The sequence below is a fragment of the Macaca nemestrina genome, chromosome 9 (genome assembly GCF_043159975.1).
Source record: "Macaca nemestrina isolate mMacNem1 chromosome 9, mMacNem.hap1, whole genome shotgun sequence".
In the NCBI taxonomy this organism is placed as follows: domain Eukaryota; kingdom Metazoa; phylum Chordata; class Mammalia; order Primates; family Cercopithecidae; genus Macaca; species Macaca nemestrina.
In genome coordinates this window covers 76,453,504-76,467,075 of record NC_092133.1, presented here as the reverse complement: position 1 = coordinate 76,467,075, position 13,572 = coordinate 76,453,504, and positions in this window count along the sequence as shown.

The window sequence follows — 13,572 nt, the reverse complement described above, 5'->3', positions numbered from 1 at the left end:
AAGAAGCTGAGAGTTTTTCTTCTTTTTTCCGGACCTGACGCTGCCACAGATAAAATTTTAAGTGGAAGAGCTTGCCCTTTGTCTTCCCCTGACTTCTTCCATAGCCCTCTTGTGTCGGTCCCCAGTGCTGCACTCTGCAGCTTCTGTGTGTGTTTACAGGTCAGTGGTCAGGTCAGGGTGAGATTGAACAGAAGAGGGAGTTGGTTTCCAAGCTCTCCTAGTTCTCAACATCTTGATCTTGAGCAAACCACTCTACATTCCTGAGCCCTGCTGTCCTTATCTGTAAAGTCAAGGTAATACTAAAACCCACCTCACAAGCTTGTAATAAAAATCCAAAGAGATAAAGTTTGTAAAACTTCGAAAAATACCGGGTAAGCTGTAAAGAACTCTGTTACCTGGGAAAGATGTCTTATTAGGACCAGACTACCAAGGATTAGTCGGGACATTTTGGTTGGAAATGAGAACCCCACTCAGACTAGCTTAGGTCATCAAAGGGGAGATACTGGAAGGAGCCTCAGATCGCTCGTAGAATTGAAAGAAGAACTTGAAACCAGAGTGACACCGAAAACTGGGGGCTGATCCTGACAGCATCCCAGACCAGGGGCCCCACCCTCTGCTTCTCATAGTTCTCAGAGTTTGCCATGTCAGGTATGTGACTGAGTAAGTCTACACTCTAAGTCGGTATGAACAAATCTCAGGAAAGGATCAGCCGGGCATGGTGGCTCATGCCTATAATCCCAGCACTTTGGGAGGCCGAAACGGGTGGATTACTTGAGGTCAGGAGTTTGAGACCAGCCTGGCCAAGATGGTGAAACCCCATCTCTACTAAAAGTAGGAAAATTAGCTGGGTGTGGTGGTGCGTGCCTGTCGTCCCAGCTACTCAGGAGGCAGAGGTGAGAGAATCGCGCTTGAACAGGGAGATGGAGGTTGCAGTGAGCTGAGATTGTGCCATTGCACTCCAGCCTGGGCAACAGAGGAAGACTCCGTCTCAAAAAAAAAAAAAAAAAAAAGAAAAGGATCCTAACTGGGTCAGCTCTGGTCACATGTTCACTCCTGGACCCATTCTTACAGCACATGGAGTGGCTGGAGAGAGCCAAACAAACTTACACAACCAGTGTGGTGAGGGAGATGAGAGACCATAATTGGACTAGGTCTAGGTCAGATGCCCATGTTTGTGATCAGTAGGGCAAGGCCCTATGCAGAAGAAGGGGGAGTGGTGTGTACAGGGCCAACATCATCATTTTTAGCAGTCTTGTATACCAAGTATTCCTTACGCCCTGGGCAGAATAGTGACATTGTTACATCTGTGCTTTAGAAAGATCCCTAAGGCTGCAGTGGGAAGGGAAGGTGGGAGGGAGCAAGATTGGAATAAAAAATGGTTAGGAAGGAAATGATGAGGAAATAGAAAGAGGTGGACAGAATCAAGATATATTTAGGAGCTAGAACTGAGAAGTGACTAATTGCATGGGAGAATAAGGAATAAAGAGACGTCATATTCTGGCTGCATGGGCAGTGGCGCTATTCACTGAGAAGGAACACAAGAGACCCTGTGTGGATGTATAATATGTTTGGTGAGAGGTGATGACTTAGACCTCTTCCATTTGAAGTGTTCCCCGGGTAGAGTGGAGAGGTGCAATTTGCTTCATGGAGTTAAGAGAGACAGCTAAGCAGAAGTTATCAATTTGGGAGTTGTATCCATTTGAAATTGTGTTTAGCTTTTCTAACAATAACCCAAGGCCAGGTGCAGTGGCTCACATCTGTAATCCCAACACTTTGAAAGGCTGAGGCAGGAGGATCACTTGAGCCCAGGAGTTTGAGACCAATCTGTGCAACATAGTAAGACCCCATCTCTTTAGGAAAAAAGAAAGAAAGAAAACAGAGAGAGAGGGGAAAAAGAGAAAAAGGGAAAGGAGGGAAAAGAGGGAGGGAGTGAGGGAGGGAGGAAGGAAGGAAGAAAGGGAGGGAGGGAGGGGAGAGAAAGAAAACAGCAACACAACTACATTGCCTTGACTACATTCGGCTTTCTTGCTGTAGTTGTAGGAAAAAACTGACACAACAAGAAGTCTAAAGGTAAGCAGAGCAAGGCTGGTCAGCAGCCCCACAATGTCATCAGGTCCCAACTCCTCTCTGTTGGTCTGTCTGGCTCTCTTTAAACAGGCAGAGTTGGCTTGTGGTCATACAATGGCTGCCCCAGCTCCAGCTTCCCACCCACATTCCAGACAGAAGAAAGAGCAAAAAGAATGAAGGAGTAACACCTAAAACTTACCCAGAAATCTCCAGACTACTGCTTATGCCTCACTCGCTGAGTGCAGTCACATGACAAACCCTAACTCCAAAGGAGGTTGGGAAATGTCTAAAAAATTAACTCCTGTTTTAAAGAAAGAAGGGAGAATTGATATTGAGGAAGCAGCATGTGATAATGGAAACTGTCACAGTAGAGGAGATTACTTTGGGATGGGGAGATGAGAAGAGAAAAGGACCAAGGACAGAATCTTTGGAAAATCAGAGAGCAGAGGGACCAAAGAGATTGAGGGAGACTGTCCAGTGAGGTAGGAGGAAAACCAAGAGGGTGGAATGGAGGGAAGTCCAGGGGCAACAAGTGTTTCAAGAAGAGGGGAGCGGTCCCAGTTTCCAGGGCTGCAGAGGGCCAGTGAAACAAGGCTGAAGAGCAACCATGGGGTTGATAGCTTCAGAGAACTGTTTCAGTGAAGAATTGGGTCAAAGACAGTTAATAGTGGGCTGAACAGCAAATGGAAAATTAGAGAGAGGTTGTTAGCTGGAAGATGATGAGGATGAGCAGTTGGAGGAGGGTGTTTGTTTAAGAAAGGAGAGACTTGGGCCAGGCAAGATGGCTCATGCTTGTAATACCAGCACTTTGGGAGGCCCAGGTGGGAGAATCGCTTCAGCCCAGGAGTTCCAGGTGAGCCTGGGCAACATAGTGAAACCCTGTTTCTATGAAAAGAAAATAACAATTAAAAGGAGAGACTCAAATATGTTTAAATGATGAAGGGAGAAGGCAAGAGAAGAGGGGAGATAGGAGAGTCTGAAGGAAGAGAGAAAATGCTTGCTGGAGAAGGTGGGAAGGATTGGTGTTCAGACCAAGAGGAGAGAACCAAACTGGAGGACAGCAGGACCTTCACAGAGACAGGAGGCAGGAAGACAAGCTGGGTGAGGATTCAGATGTTTGTAGGTTTGGTGGGGCTTCCTGAGGGAAGAGGTCCACTTTCTCTGGAAGTAGACAGAATGGGCACCTGCTGAAGGTAAGTGGGTGTTGGGTGGAATCCAAGGATTTCAGAGAAACCTAGGAGAGAACGAGAAACACCTCTGAGCATGGGCAAGCAGGAATGTTTAGGGAAGGGTTGCAAGCCCAGCTGCAAATGGAGACCCAGAGTGAGAGTGACACACATCTCAGGTTACATGACCTTTTTCATCAGTACTCAGCAGCAGGGGTAAGTGCAAGTGCGGAGAGCACAGACAGCAGGATTGATCAAAATTTGAGGTTTGCCAGGAGAGCATGATAGAAAAACAATGGTGCAAAGGATTCAAGAAGGTTGGAGATAAAGCAGTTGAGGTGTTGTATCCTTAGTCTTGGCTACTAGGGGAGAGAAGTGACAGCTGGAGGGGCTAGTAGATAGGGGGAAAGAAGATGAGGCTGGGGCTGGAGAGCCCTCAGCATGTGAAGAAGGGAGATATGGTGCACAAGGCTGTGGTCAGACAGAGGTGTGTATTCATGGGACCAGGTGATCGAGATGGAAGAAATGGAGAAGTCAATGGCCCTGAGGGTGAGGAGGTCAGGACCAAGAGGCTAGTGGGAAGATGAGTCACTCCATCAGTATATGGCAGGACTTGAAGTGCAGGCAATGGCAGTGAGCTAGGTGCTAACATTTTGGTAGAACTTTTACTTCAAGCTCAGTTTTGCACTGGTGTTGCCTTTCTTGAAGAGGTCAGGGAGCCTTGGGGAAAATAGAACAGAAAGGACATTTATTTCTTGGCCTGTCATTCAATACTTGGCCTGTTTGTTCCAGAACAATCTATTTTAAGGAATCTGCAAACTTCTAGGAGGCTCCTACTCTTATTTGCATCTATAGCCTCAGCCATGGGACCTCTGCCTGCCAGTGGTGTCCCCTGCAAACAGTTAGGACTAAGATTTGTGATAGGAGCCCATGTGTGAGGACAAGACACAGTGGAACACCCTTTAATGATGGCATCTAAGACTAAGCAGATGGTGATGACAAGGAGTCCCATCATCTCTCTGCCCTCAGTTGCCCATTTCATAAACTGAAGGTGGCAGAGAAAGAAAGGTTGTTCAGTAGGTGATATCCCATGGGCCTTTCAACCCTGTGTGTCAACCACACTGTAATGACTCCACATGGGAGAAGAAAGTTTTGCCAAAGAAGAAAACCCCAGATGTGACCAAATAAGACATCAAGGGAGGGAGCAGATCCTAGATGTTAAGAGCAAGTATAATACCAGGAATCGGACTGCCTGGGCTAAGTCCCAACTCTGCCCCTGAAAGCTGGGTCCACTCAGGGCGGAGAGCTGCTCACGTCTACCCAGGAAACTATGGGATCTATGCAGATGTCAAAGCCACTTGACAGCACAGAGTGTTACTTCTGGAATAATCTCATGCAAATTGACCTTCACAAAGCTCTGACTTAGTAACATAAATGTGGAAAGGGGGCTCAGAGGGAATTACCTAGCTGATAAGTGGTAGAAGCAGGACTGTCAGCTTTATGACCACACCTGAGTCCCCAGTCTGTCTCAATCTCACACCCAGATATTTGAGGGTCTGCTAAGGTCCTGGGACCTCTAGGCACAGACACTGGTAGGAGAGCCACTGAAAGTTCTCCCTACCACTATAAAGTAGAGGAGAGAGGCATACCTAGACTCATCTGACACAGAGTAGAGCACAGATGGATGCTGCAGACATCACAGGTACCTTTCCCTGTCCCTGTCACAGCTCTGGGGACTTTTAGTTGGTTCCATGGGAGAATCTGGTAGTTCCTGAGGAGGGCTGCGCAGCAGCTGATGCTGCGTGCACACACTGCCACCTAGAGGCAGTCTGAGGAAACTCCAAGTTTATTGAACCACGTGTGTGTGCGCGCAGGCGGGTGTGTGTCTGTGTGTTGGGGGAGGAAGGGAGGGCTTTTCAGTCCTTGTCTGGCACTGCTGATTCTCTCTTTCCTGGAGCCCTTGGCTCTCTTCCACAACCACGTGTCCTTCCCCCAGCTCCTTCTCAGTATCTGCAGATCCTGCTCCCCATTCCCAGCAAATGCTACTTTTCCCAGATGCTGGGAACATCTAACACCTCTTTCTTCCCCCTCTCATCTCCACAGGCTCTCTGCCCTCGGTGCCACTCTGGTGTCTTTAGAATCCTCTGTGCACTGGCCCCACCCATCTTTATGGCCGGATCCCTCTCCTGAACTCCAGTTCCCCCTCCCTCACACTAGAAAGAAAATCGGATCCCATCAGTCCTCCTCCTGCAAACCTTAGAGGTTCATTTAATGAACACCAGCTCCTTCCCATGTTCTACAGGGATTAACCAGGTCTGGCCTCTGAGTGGGCTGCTCCAACCATATTCTGACCACAAGCCTGCCTCACACACAGTGACCTAGCCTGTCACCTCTGGTTTGTGACCACCTAGACCACACTTCAGGACCCACTGTGTTAGATTAGATCATTCACTTGGAATTGCCCCTGGCAGAAGGAAGCTGCCCCGCCCAGGGCTCTGCCCCACCCCCATCCCTGGTGCAGCGTGCAGCCTGTGTCCACTAAATGAGTGATGGGTGGGAGTTACAAAGCCCCCTTGTCTCATTTCGGGGCAACTGCTGGGTGATCCCAACTCAGAGCTCCTGTGGGATCAGTTGAGACCTCACAGCTCAATGTCGCCCTCCACTCAGTCCTGCTCCCCTCACTTCTTGCATACACATTTCTGGACCAGCTTCCATGTGCACTTGGCATATGCCATCGCTTTGGCTCAGAACAGCTTTTGAGTTCTTCTTTTCCTTTGCCTGTCTGAGCGCAGGAAGTAGAAGCCACCCAGCACAACCTCGCAGCTGGGCCCTTAGGAGAACTGGCCAGCAGAGGTCAGGATCTAGTACTGCCTCCACGTCACCCACTCTCCATTCTCACTGAGACATTGGTATCTCATTTATCTCCATTGTGCCAGCAACTTCTGGCCAGCTTCCCCTCACAGCTCCTCCCTGCCTTCTGCTGGTCAGCTGTCACTATCTGCACCCCTTCTGGGGAAAAACTCTGTACAGGTTTTACAGGTCCCTGGCTAGTTCACAGAGGCCTGAGTTAGGATCCAGGGTCCACCCCTGGTCCAGTCGATGTGCGCAGGATCAGGGTTTGTGGTGCAGGCCATGGAGAGTCTGGGTGCCTCCAATGGAAGGTGTGGCATGGCCAAATCTGAGGTCCCCAGGATGGCACAGCAACATCTGGGCACATAATGTCTTGCCACCTGCTGCTAAGGCTACTGACTGCAAATAATAAGCAAATTTAGAGCCACATATTAGCATTTGTAACTGGTTTTAGTATGCATATACAGATCCAGTTTTGTAACGATTATGTTATTATTTGTCAATTTTTAAAGGCGTTTGAAACATTTATGGACTGAGTCATTACAGTTGGGAAGAGTGTAACTGATTACATTTAATGTTTAAATGTTCAAGAAAAATCTACTTTCTAAAAATTATCGTCAACGGAAGAATGACGAGGTTCATAAATTTGGCTCTCTTGAGTCATGAAGGCTGGGGAAAGATGAGAGTCTGATAAGGGAAGCCCAGAGCTCTGCATTGCAGAGACTTTAGACTTCCTGCTTCAAGCAGCACCTGCTTTCCCAGGAGCTGGCTGTGCTTTGGCCCCCAGGATCCACACCCCAGCCCCTCCTGGCCAGAGGCATCTGCCCTCCTCCTGCCTCTGTGTATAAGCAGTTCTGGGGTGATAGCCTAGCAGCAGAACTGGCCTTCTCTCCCCCTGAGGAAGCCTAGCACAGTCATGAAGGGCACAAGGGAGGGCCAGTACCAGCTGGGTCCACCGGCTCAGGAAGATTGGCACCCCCCAGGACTCTTAGCTGGATTTGTGTCCCTTTCCAGGCTCCTGCACATGCAGGTCCATGATACTTCCTGTGCTCCTTGAATCAAATGGATTTCTTACAGTTCTACATGGCCTGAGTTTCACAACACAAATAACCCTCTCTGAGGGGCTAAGGGTGAGGGCACAAAAACTTCTTGTCAGTGAACTAGCTAGGGAGGTTTACCAAGTACGCCGTATGGTGCATTTTTATCACTCTGTTAAAAGTGTGTGATTGGCCGGGTGCGGTGGCTCAAGCCTGTAATCCCAGCACTTTGGGAGGCCGAGACGGGCGGATCACAAGGTCAGGAGATCGAGACCATCCTGGCTAACACGGTGAAACCCCGTCTCTACTAAAAAATACAAAAAACTAGCTGGGCGAGGTGGCAGGAGCCTGTAGTCCCAGCTACTCAGGAGGCTGAGGCCGGAGAATGGCGTAAACCCGGGAGGCGGAGCTTGCAGTGAGCTGAGATCCGGCCACTGCACTCCAGCCTGGATGACAGAGCGAGACTCCGTCTCAAAAAAAAAAAAAAGTGTGTGATTAGTTAATATATTCATATGGAACAGATTATAAAAGTTCAAAAGGGTATTAAAAGGGACATTCTCCTTTATGTCCCCAATCACCAGTATCCTGTTCCTAGAGCAAATACTATTACAAGTTTTCATGTATTTTCTCATAAATATATTATGGCAGACGCTGCTGGTTTTTGTGTTTTTTTCCCCAAATCCATTCTTTCTTCTTCATCATCATCTTTTTTTTTTTTTTTTTTTTTTTTTTGAGAGGGAGTCTGGCTCTTTCGCCCAGGCTAGAGTGCAGTGGCCGGATCTCAGCTCACTGCAAGCTCCGCCTCCCGGGTTTACGCCATTCTCCTGCCTCAGCCTCCCGAGTAGCTGGGACTACAGGCGCCCGCCACCTCGCCCGGCTAGTTTTTTTTTGTATTTTTTAGTAGAGATGGGGTTTCACCGTGTTAGCCAGGATGGTCTTGATCTCCTGACCTCGTGATCCGCCCGTCTCGGCCTCCCAAAGTGCTGGGATTACAGGCTTGAGCCACCGCGCCCGGCCTTGTTTTGTTTTTTGAGGACTCTTGCTTTGTCACCCAGACTGGAGCACAGTGGCACAATCTTAGTTCACTGCAGCTTCCACCACCTGAGTTAAAGTGATTATCCTGCCTCAGCCTCCCAAGTAGCTGGGATTACAGGTATGCACCACCACACTTGGCTAATTTTTGTATTTTTAGTAGAGACAGTGTTTCGCCATGTTGGCCAGCTAGTCTTGAATTCTTGACCTCAGGTGATCTGCCCCTTGGCCTCCCAAAGTGCTGGGATTACAGGTGTGAGCCCCCTCGCCCAGCCTGAAGGGTATTCTTTTATAGCGGGGACAGGAACGGGGACAGGAATGAGCCCAGGCTGCTCTGGCCAGTGTTCCTCCTGACCTCAGGCTATTGCATTCCCAGCACATTCTATAATTATTCTTTTTTTTTTTTTTTTTTTTTTTTGAGACGGAGTCTCGCTCTGTCGCCCAGGCTGGAGTGCAGTGGCCGAATCTCAGCTCACTGCAAGCTCCGCCTCCCGGGTTTACGCCATTCTCCGGCCTCAGCCTCCCGAGCGGCTGGGACTACAGGCACCCGCCACCTTGCCCGGCTAGTTTTTTGTGTTTTTTTTAGTAGAGATGGGGTTTCACCATGTTAGCCAGGATGGTCTCGATCTCCTGACCTTGTGATCCGCCCATCTCGGCCTCCCAAAGTGCTGGGATTACAGGCTTGAGCCACTGCGCCCGGCCTCTATAATTATTCTTGAGAACTACAGTGAGAAAGCTGGGAGAACTGGGTCAGTCCAAGGCCATCTGGAGAACTGCCCTGTAGTCCATCCAAAACCCAGATATCCCTTTTAGCAAAGCTGGTCAATTTCATATCCCACCAACCTCCCTGGATTTGGAGTCTGAGGTTTATCTCATTAGTTCGATGTCAACACCTTAACTGACACAATCTCAGTGCAACATCATTGAGCCATAGCCAGAATCCATTTCATGAGGCCCAGGAGGACCCCCACCACCGCAGAATAACCAGGGCTGCCTATAGCATGACCTAGCCTTGGACCCAGTTAAGACCCAGCGATCCAGTTAAGAAGTTGCTAAGGAAGTCAAAGAAGGATCCTTCAGGTGGCCCCACTGTCTGCAGCCAGTGGGCCTGCTCCTAAATTTCTTCTGCTTGTGTGGGTCTGCTCCTAAATTTCTTCTACTTGTGTTTCTTTTCTTTTTTTTCTTTCTTTTTTTTTTTGAGATGGAGTTTCACTCTTGTCACCCAGGCTGGAGTGCAATAGCACGATCTTGGCTCACTGCTCACTGTAACCTCCACCTCCCGGGGTTCAAGCAATTCTCCTGCCTCAACCTCCTGAATAGCTGGGACTACAGGCGCCTGCCACCATGCCTGGCTAATTTTTGTATTTCTAGTAGAGATGGGGTTTCACTCTATGTTGGCCAGGTTGGTCTCAACCTCCTGACCTAAGGGTGATCCACCCACCTCGGCCTCCCAAAGTGCTAGGATTACAGGTGTGAGCCAATGCTGAAGGGGGCCAGCCCCTCCACACCTGCGAGTGTTTCTCGTCAGGTGGGACGAGAGACTGAGAAAAGAAATAAGACACAAAGTATAGAGAAAGAACAGTGGGCCCAGGGGACCGGCGCTGAGCATCCAGAGGACCCGCACCGGCACTGGTCTTTGAGTTCCCTCAGTATTTATTGATCACTATCTCTACCATCTCGGAGAGGGGGATGTGGCAGGACTAGAGGGTAATGGTGGGGAGAGCGTCAGCATGCTCTTTCTTTTCCCCACACACCGCACCCGGCCTACTTGTGTTTCTATGAAACCTGATGTGCTTATCCAGGTAGGGCAGGAGGTGTTAACAATTGCACACACTCCTCCCAAAGAAAGTCTAGAGCAATATTGGTATGTAAAACAATCTTCCCAAGGGAAATGAGGGATGTCTGCAGGGCTGCCAGGACAGTGGCAGTGAAGGAGGCAGTATCTGCCATGGCCAGGGACAGATTTCTTATCATTATTTTATGAGCACTGACTCCTTGGTAGGTACCAAAGAGCTCATAAAGAACATAAACCCAGAGTCAGTTGCACCTCCTGGCAGGCTCCCTAGTCAGCCTGGTGTACAGCTTTAGGCTGCTGGCCCAATGGTGCATCTCATTCCCAGGGGTGATATCCAGTGGCACCCCCAGCCCATCCAATGTGCAGGATTTCACCATCCATTAGCATTGTACTCTCTGCTTTTATGGGTGTTTGTTTGTTTGTTTGTTTGAGATGGAGCCTCACTCTGTCGCCCAGGCTGGAGTGCAATGGTGCGGTCTTGGCTCACTGCAACTTCCACCTCCCAGGTTCAAGCAATTCTCCCACCTCAACCTCCCAAGTAGCTGGGATTATAGGCGCCCACCACCAAGCCTGGCTGATTTTTGCATTTTTCGTACAAAAATACAAAAGAGATGGGGTTTCACCATGTTGGCCAGGCTGGTCTCAAACTCCTGACCTCAGGTGATCCACCCGCCTCAGCCTCCCAAAGTGCTGGGATTACAGGCGTGGGCCACCACGCCTGGCCTACAGGTTCAATTTTTGAAAAAAGAAAATAAAAGAAAAGAAACATTCCACAAATAAGTGAAGTAAGCCAGGCACAGAAAGACAGATACTGCACGATCTCAACATATGGCCTCCAGGTTCATCCATGTTGTCACAAATGACAGAATTTCCTTATTTTATTATTTTTTAAAGATGGGGTGTGGCTATGTTGCCCAAGTTAGTCTCAAACTCTTGGGCTCCAGCAATCCTCCCATCTCAGCCTCCTGGGTAGCTGGAACTACATGTGCTGAGTACTCCATTGTGTACATATACCACATTTTCTTTATCCGTTCATCCACTGATGCATACTTACCTTGATTCCACATCTTGGCTATTGTGAATAATGAGCTGCAAAGAACGTGAGCATGCAGGTATCTCTTCAACATGCTGGTTTCATTTCCTTTGGATAAATACCCAGTAGTGGGATTGCTGGATCATGTAAGAACTCTATATTAAAGAACTCTATACTGCTTTCCATAGTGGCTATACTAATTTACATTCCTGCCAACAGTGCGTAAGGGTTCCCTTTTCTCCACATCCTTTCCAATATTTGTTTCTTTTGTGTTTGTTTTTGTCTTGAGATAGAGTCTCGCTCTGTTGGCCAGGCTGGAGTGTAGTGGCACGATCCCGGCTCACTGCAACCTCCACCTCCCGGATTCAAGCGATTCTCCTACCTCAGCCTCCTGAGTAGCTGGGACTATAGGTGCGCACCACCACGCCCGGCTAATTTTTGTATTTTTAGTAGAGACAAGGTTTCCTCATGTTGGCCAGGCTGGTCTCGGACTCTTGGCCTCAAGTGATCCGCCTGCCTCGGCCTCCCAGAGTGATGGGATTACAGGCATGAGCCACCATGCCCAGCCCCAAGATCAAGATTTTTGACTGACTCAGACTATGCTGGGAGAGCATTTAGTGTAGCAAGTGGGACCAGCACATCCTGTTATATGAAGAGTGCAGTTAGAGGCATCTTCTGCTGGAACAAAGCTCTGCAAGGAGCTGCCCTGTGGACAGACTCAGAGAGGCATTTTCGGGGACTCAGGTATCTCCCATTGGCCACCCCTTAGCAACTCTCACTCTAATTATGGCTGGACCTGGGCCTTAATGAGTGCTTCTGCAATGAGAAACTTCTATCATCAACTCTTTGGTTACTTTCAAGTAACAAAGGCAGGAAAAATGTTTGTCTTTACCAGGTTTCAAAATGAGTTGCTTTCTTAGCATCATCCAGAGATTTTCTTTTTTTTAAAGGATCATTATGAACTCATTTATTTAAATACCTGATGTGTTTTAATTCATTGCCATTATTCTTACTGATGCTCAAAGAGTCCCATCTTTGACAAGTGAGAGTTGTCTCCTGAGTCTGTCCTTTATACAAGCCCTTAGTAGTGATTGAGAGCTTGCCTGGTATCTGGTACAACAAGATGTTACAGGCTCATCTTGTACATTTTCTGCCCCAACCCTGCAATCAGCCATTTCCCCAAGGAGTTCCCTTTAGCAGAAACTGATATTGGAAGACCATGTTCTGGGCTCAGCTGCCTCTTGAGAGACTTTGTTCATGTTTCCTGGCTGAACATCATGGAAATTAGGGCACGGGTGTCTCTTAACTAACTTCAGAACAGACACAGACCAAGACTTGGCATGAAAGGGGAAAATTCCTCTGCTTCTTAAAGATTTCACAATTGTTTGTCAATGTAAGGCAGTGGTCTTCCACCTTGCCTACATACTAGAATCCCCTAGGGAGCTCTAAAAAATACTGATGCCTGGATCCATCCCCAGAGATTCTGGTTTAACTGGACTAGGATCTGGACTGAGCAATGGCGTGTTTTTGTTTGTTTGTGTTTTGTTTTGTTTTAGTGTGAAGCTCGCAGATGGGGCTCAACCCTGACTGTAATTATTCTGTATTTGTCTTTACACTTTTACCATCTATATATGGAGCTTACACAATACTCTTTGCAAGCCTTACACATTTATGTAAATTGTATCCTAGTGAATGTACATTCTGAAGCTTGTTTTTTTCCTTAGCATTGTTTCAGTGCATCCAAGTTGATACTTATACCTCTAGTTCGTTCATTGTAACTTTTTTTTTTTTTTTTTTTTTTTTTGAGACAGAGTCTAGCTCTGTCGCCCAGGCTAGAATGCAGTAGCGCAATCTGGGCTCACTGCAAGCTCCCCCTCCTGGGTTCATGCCACTTTCCTGCCTCAGCCTCCCGAGTAGTTGGGACTACAGGCGCCCACCACCATGCCTGGCTAATTTTTTGTATTTTTAGTAGAGACGGAGTTTCACCGTGTTAGCCAGGATGGTCTCGATCTCCTGAACTCGTGCTCCGCCTGTCTTGGCCTCCCAAAGTGCTGGGATTACAGGCGTGAGCCACCACGCCCGGTCCATTGTAACTATTATAGCACAGTAAAACCTTCCACTACCCCATCATTTTCTGCTGTAAAATGATCAAAAATTCATGAGCAGTTAGTTGTCCAGGAGAAAAATCGGGACGGTAACCTTGACTCCTCTTTTTCTTACATCCTATATCCAAATAGTTCAAGAATCCTCTTAGCTCCTCTTTCTGTCACATCCTACATCCAATAGTTCAAGAATCCTCTTAGCTCTGCCTTCAAATATACCCATCATGACACTTCTCACTATCTTCTGTGCTCCCACCTGGTTGCCACCACCGTTATCTCTTGCCTGGATCATTGCAACAGCCTCCCAAATGGGCTCCCTGTTGCCACCTTTGATTCTCTAAAATCTATTACCTCGAAGCAGCCAGAATAATACAAATCAGAACATGTCACTCTTCTAAAAACCTTCTAAACGAATTCCCATCACTCCCAGTAAAATTTAGAATTGTCTCCTATCCCCTATTGCTAACTAGTGTGTGGGCTGACCTTGACC